The sequence below is a fragment of the Podarcis raffonei genome, chromosome 9 (assembly GCF_027172205.1).
Source record: "Podarcis raffonei isolate rPodRaf1 chromosome 9, rPodRaf1.pri, whole genome shotgun sequence".
Lineage (NCBI taxonomy): Eukaryota > Metazoa > Chordata > Lepidosauria > Squamata > Lacertidae > Podarcis > Podarcis raffonei.
The window spans coordinates 64,508,992-64,514,991 of NC_070610.1; positions in this window are offsets into that span (position 1 = coordinate 64,508,992).

The window sequence follows — 6,000 nt, forward strand, 5'->3', positions numbered from 1 at the left end:
CCTTCCCTTCAGCTAACTTTTCTTGAAAGAAAAAGTGGGGTGTGTGTGTGTGTGTGTGTGTGCGCGCGCGCACACGTGCCAGGCTCCTTAGGCTCCTTCCTGAACCAGCAGGGCTGATATCCCAGGCCAACATGCTTGGGCATTTTAGGGTGGACCATATCGTTCTATGGTACCTACTGCCAACCTAGCAGTTTGAAAGCACGCCGCATGCAAGTGCAAGCAGATAAATAGGTACTGCTGCGGCAGGAAAATGGTGTTTCCATGCACTCTGGTTTCTGTCACGGTGTCCCATTGCACCAGAAGCGGTTTAGTCATGCTGGCCACATGACCTGGGAAGCTGTCTGTGGACAAACGCCAGCTCCCTCAGCCTGAAAACAAGATGAGCGTCGCAACCCCATAGTAACCTTTGACTGGACTTAACCATCCAGGGGTCCTTTACCTTACCTTTTTCTACCTACTGTCAAGAACTGTCCTGGACCTCCTATTTTCCACTTCAACCTTGGCATGGCCATTTGAACCTTCTTGTGTTGAATGGTGTTGACAAAGGGCCTCTGTGGAGTTCTAAGTGACTCAGGGGAAGCTCCACACATATCCCAGTAATAAATGGAATAGTTTTTGAGACGTGATTTCACCTTCTCAGCAGCTGAATTTGCTGCAGACCTGTGCTCTCCGGAAAATGCTTCTTGTCAGAGGTGCCAACTTGGATAAAATGACATGGTGCCTAAATGGCAATGCCCATCAACTTTGGGAAGCATCCGGCCCCCTCAAATATTTTATTTGTGGGGCTGAAGCGACCTTGGCCCCTAGAAGCTGGCTCTTATGCTTCTTGCAATTGCTCAGGGATGAGGTCCTAGTGACTCTTCGATCCTTATCCAAACAGGAGATATCAACAGAAGCTGTTTCTAACTCCCATCAATGGGAGCTCCCCCCAAATGCAAATAGAAGGTCTAAATCAAGTTCGCAGCAGGGGGTCAAAGGCCACCTACCACTATGCTGTGTTGACCTTGCCACTGCCTCATCTCATCCTTTCTCTTGTCCAGTAATTTCCAGCGATGCTGGTGACATGAAGTCAGGTAAGCTCTGCCACCTTTACCTGCCGGCTGATGCTGGTATCTACATAATCTGTGGGCCAACACGAGATGGAGAAATTCAAGCAGTTCTGAAACAACCGGGTGGGGAGAGCGCTGAAAAATGAATGAGTGAACCAACTCAAACGAGTTGCGTGGAAGGATTGAAAACTACGACAAAACTTCTCTGTAGAACAATAAATAATCTCAAGGTCTTCTTGTAACAGAGAAGAAAAGGAAAATTGGGGGGTGGCGTTGCTCACACGGGTGTTAATATCACATCCTGATTAATAGTCGGGGCTAGTTCCTGTTAACCATTGGTTGAGGACAGGGAAAGCACGAAGCCGACATGCGTAAGATTAGGTAAAAATCACTTGGGAATTCACTTTCTGAAGTGTTGTACGTTTCACACCCTTTAAAAAAAGGGTTAATCAGGTCTTGGAAGTTGCTAGGTAACTGGGTGATACATTCATAGTACGATCAGTCGATGAGAGTTTGATTTTTACATTACAAGCTCATCAGGCCAGGAACCTGCGTCTTTATCTTTGTCTTGTAAAATGCAAAGTACCCTGTCAGCACGTAATTAACAATGCTAATATAATACTTGCTACTTTTCCCTTCTCCCGTTAGAGCTTTGTTGTGTATGAAGAAGAGATCCAAAGCTCAGAGAAATGGCGTTTTTCCTAGATGTGGGGGGTTTCTGTTTAAATCGTGTCTGCTTTCGAAACGTTTCCTTGAAAGCACATAGAACCAAGTTTCTAATGGTGACTCAGGAATCAAATGGGGACTATTCACACAGTCAACCTTTCCTACCATCTTCCTGAAGCACACATGGAGAATAGGTGGACCAGCACCGTACAGAAGCAACCAGCAGTGGTTTCCTTTAGCCACGGTTGGACGTTTTCTGTCAGTGGACCATCCTGTCCTTGAAGCCTCCTCAGCTGTAATGTGTCATATCCAGCGTGTGAATAACTCCCTGGTTTTGCCAAGGTAGAAAAGGAACATACAGTGGTACCTCCGGTTAAGTACTTAATTCGTTCTGGAGGTCCGTTCTTAACCTGAAACTGTTCTTAACCTGAAGCACCACTTTAGCTAATGGGGCCTCCCGCTGCCGCCGCACTGCCGGAGCACGATTTCTGTTCTCATCCTGAAGCAAAGTTCTTAACCTGAGGTAATATTTCTGGGTTAGCGGAGTCTGTAACCTGAAGCGTATGTAACCTGAAGCTTCTGTAACCCGAGGTACGACTGTATATACAGTATATATATGATCAAGTCACTGGTCGGCTGTCTTTATGTTGGTGAACCCTGCAAATTATGCAGGCCTGGATAGGAGAATGAGAGAGGAAACTATCCATGGAGAATGTGGAGTCTTGTGCCTGAGGAGGGAAGCCAGGTGCTGTAACCATTGTGCTTCCACAATGTCTTGGACCTGTGGAGCTCAGCTTGGTGGCCTCAGAAAGTTATCAGTCTTTATAGCCAGACAGCTACCCTCCCTCTGTCAGCTGCCTGTTAAAATTCAGATTATGAACTCAAAAGGGCGGAGAGATGTCATGTTTTCCTTCCATTGCTTATGCCAGCTGAGTCAGTCAAAACATGCAGTGCTGATGGTGCTACTTAATTAATTGACCCTCACAGGACTGGGCTGTAGGAATCATTTTTAGGCACTGGTCCCTTAGTTGTGCTGCAATTCACGCAATATAAAAACACAAATATACCCCCTCATGCACAGTTTTAAAGGTCATAGATAAGGAGCCACAGCAGAAAAGACCCATTCTCATGTTACCACCCTCCGGACCTCATGTGGAGGAGCCACACAAAGGAGGGCCTTGGATGATGAGTGTAGGTTCTGGGTCAGTTCATATGGGGAGGGGAAGTCTTGAGGTTTTAGCAACTCATTGGACAGATCTGAAATGTTTAAAACATAAGAAAGAGACCATCACCACCATACCATGCAGCTTCTGTTAGGATCAGAGCAAGAATCCTAACAGCTTCTCCTCCTCTTAAGTTCAGTGTAGACAATACTGATCTTAGATGGGTCGATGGGCATTTTCACATTGCCACTTACTCTACATCCAACTTGCTCCAACCATAAGTTTTTGAAGCCACATCCACGCAATGTTAGTCAATTGCTCATAGCAACTGAGGAAGCTGACTTCTACTGAGTCAGACCATTGGTCCTCCCAGCTCAGTGGTGTCTATCATACCTAGCTAGCAGGACCAGTGGTCAGGGATGATGGGAATCGTAGTCCAAAAACAGCTGGAGACCCAAGTTTGGGAATGCCTGGTCTACATGAATGGGCAGTGGCTTCCAGGCTTTCAGGCCAGGGTCACTCCCAGACCTATCTGAAGATACCATAGGGGAGTGAACTGACTACTTCTACAGCACTGAGCTAGAGCCTTTCCCTGTAAGGCAATAAGGAAGTGAACATCTCCATCTACACCTTGCATTACCTTACAATTTTTATCTTTTCCTCTAACACTCCATAATAGCATGAATCTGTTTCTAAACCTTTAAACCAATCATTTGTCTAATGTACCAAATTGCCTGGCTGTTTAGATTTTGTAGTTTTCAGAATCCTTCGTTAAGTGCAGTCCATTTAATAATCAGTTCTGTCTTAAAGAGTCTTTGATTACATTTCCACGGTCTCCAGACTGAGTGCCGGCTGAGGGACTGGCACTTATTTTTACCCCCAGGGAGCAGACCTGAGTGAAGTCCTCAAGGGGCCCAGTCAGCTCTGCCCCCCCAGAGCATGCCCATTCCCAAACCCGCCTGCTATTGGCTAATCTGCTGTCAGGCCAAATTCAAAGTTCCCCAGCTGCCGGGAGAGGCTGTTGCATCTTCTGCCAGCTGAGGGACCCAGCTGTAAGGGCCAGTAGAGAATTTGGGGGCATCACTGTACTCAGTGGCGGAGCGTGGGGGGTGCCAGGGGTGCCGGCCGCACCGGGCGCAACATCTGGGGGGGGCGCGAGTCCAGAGGGAAGGGACAAGTTCCTTCCTCCGCCGGGCTCCCCGCCGCCACCGCCAGCCTTGCGCCCTAGCGCGCCGACGCCGCCACCGACGCCTGGCCGGGCATGGGCAGCCTCCGCACCCTGACGCCGATGCCATCCCCTCGGCCCAGCCACAGGCGGCGGTTGCTTCTGCCGACTGGGAGGGAGGAGAGCTCCGAGGGGCCTCGCCGCGCCCTGCGCTCCCCAAAACCCTCCTAGAGGAAGCCGGCGGGCAGGCGAGGGTCTCCCGGCGGAAGGGGACGCCGCTGGCTCTGGCTCTCAGCGCAAGTCTCAGCCGCGGGGGGGGGGGGGCGGGCGAGGACGGAGCGCGGCTGGAAGCCCCCGGACCCGGCCGGGAGGAGGAGAGGCGCTCGCCAAGCCCGGATCTGGAGCGCCTCGGAGCGCGGACTCCACCTACAGCCCAAGGAGAGGAGGGGGCGGGGAGGCGCCCGAGGGGAGGGGGCTTCGGCTGCCTCGGCCTGCGGGGGCTCCGCAAATAATAAATTTAATAAATTCCTGCTGAGCCTTTGGGGGGGTCCTTGGCTCCTTCGCTCGCCCCCAGCCCCAGTGGCGTAGCGTGCGGGGGTGCAGGGGGGGCCGGCCGCACGGGGCGCAACATCTGGGGGGGCGCGCTCGCACTCGAGTGCTAAAATCCACGGGTTAGGGGGCGCAAATTACTTGCCTTGCCCCGGGTGCTGACAACCCACGCTACGCCACTGACTGTACTGCACCCCCACGTTACCGCTGAAGGTAAGTGGAATTTTTGCAATGGTAAGAATGCGTAACACCGGGATTTGTTTCCCTGCTGGAATACACTTCACAGTGTTCTTAACAAAATGTAACAAACACTCCACAAGTTCATTTCGACTTTCACTACAAAAATTAGTGGTTCGCATTGTCATCTATTTACTTGTCAGAATCACAGCTTCCAGATTTTTCTTTCTTGGGAGGTTAGCTTTGTTACTGAGAGTGGCTCCACTTATTGCAATTGGCTCCATTCTTTCTATAGTTTATGTCGGACTCTTCGTGACCCCATGGACCAGAGCACACTAGGCACTCCTGTCCTCCACTGCCTCCCACAGTTTGGTCAAACTCATGCCGGTAGCTTCAACAACACTGTCCAACCATCTCATCCTCTGTCGTTCCCTTCTGCTTGTGCCCTCCATCTTTCCCAACATCAGGGTCTTTCCCAGGGAGTCTTCTCTTCTCATGAGGTGGCCAAAGTATTGGAGCCTCAGCTTCCGGATCTGTCCTTCCAGTGAGCACTCAGGGCTGATTTCCTTAAGAATGGATAGGTTGGGGGATAAATTCAGTGCAGTTTGCATTTAAAGGTAAACCTGATCCATGCTTTCCAAAACAATATGTGAACCAAAACACAGCCATCCTACAAAATTTGCACTTCTCTGACTTCTGAGATGCAGTAGTCCAGTCAAGCAGTGCATACCAGAATGGACATATCAAGTTAAAGTGTGCTTGCTAATGTACATACTAGTGAAGCTAAAATACATGTATGGAGCATCATTTATTTATTTATTTGTCATGTATGCTTTTGTTGAGATTCTTGCATTGCAGGGGTTGGTCTAGATGATCCTCGGGGTCCCTTCCAACTCTACATTTCTATGATTCTATATACATTTTTGGTGAGCATTTTAGGATGTTTTCACTCTGATTTTTATACTTGATTATAAGGGTTGTTGTTTTTAAAGTCACTTTGAATTCACTTTTTTTTTAAAAAAAGCGACAAATAATAATAGAATTGCTTTGCAAAACATGTATATTAGGAAAATTGGATATGTGTATATGAGGAGAAATTTGAAATAAAGTGCTGGTTAATTTTCAGGAGGACTTTTTTTAAAAAACTCACAAATTGATCAAGAAATGTGGAGAACCGAAGAAGATTCAAAAAGGAGAGATTAAGAGAAACTGAAATTGACAGATTTGCACA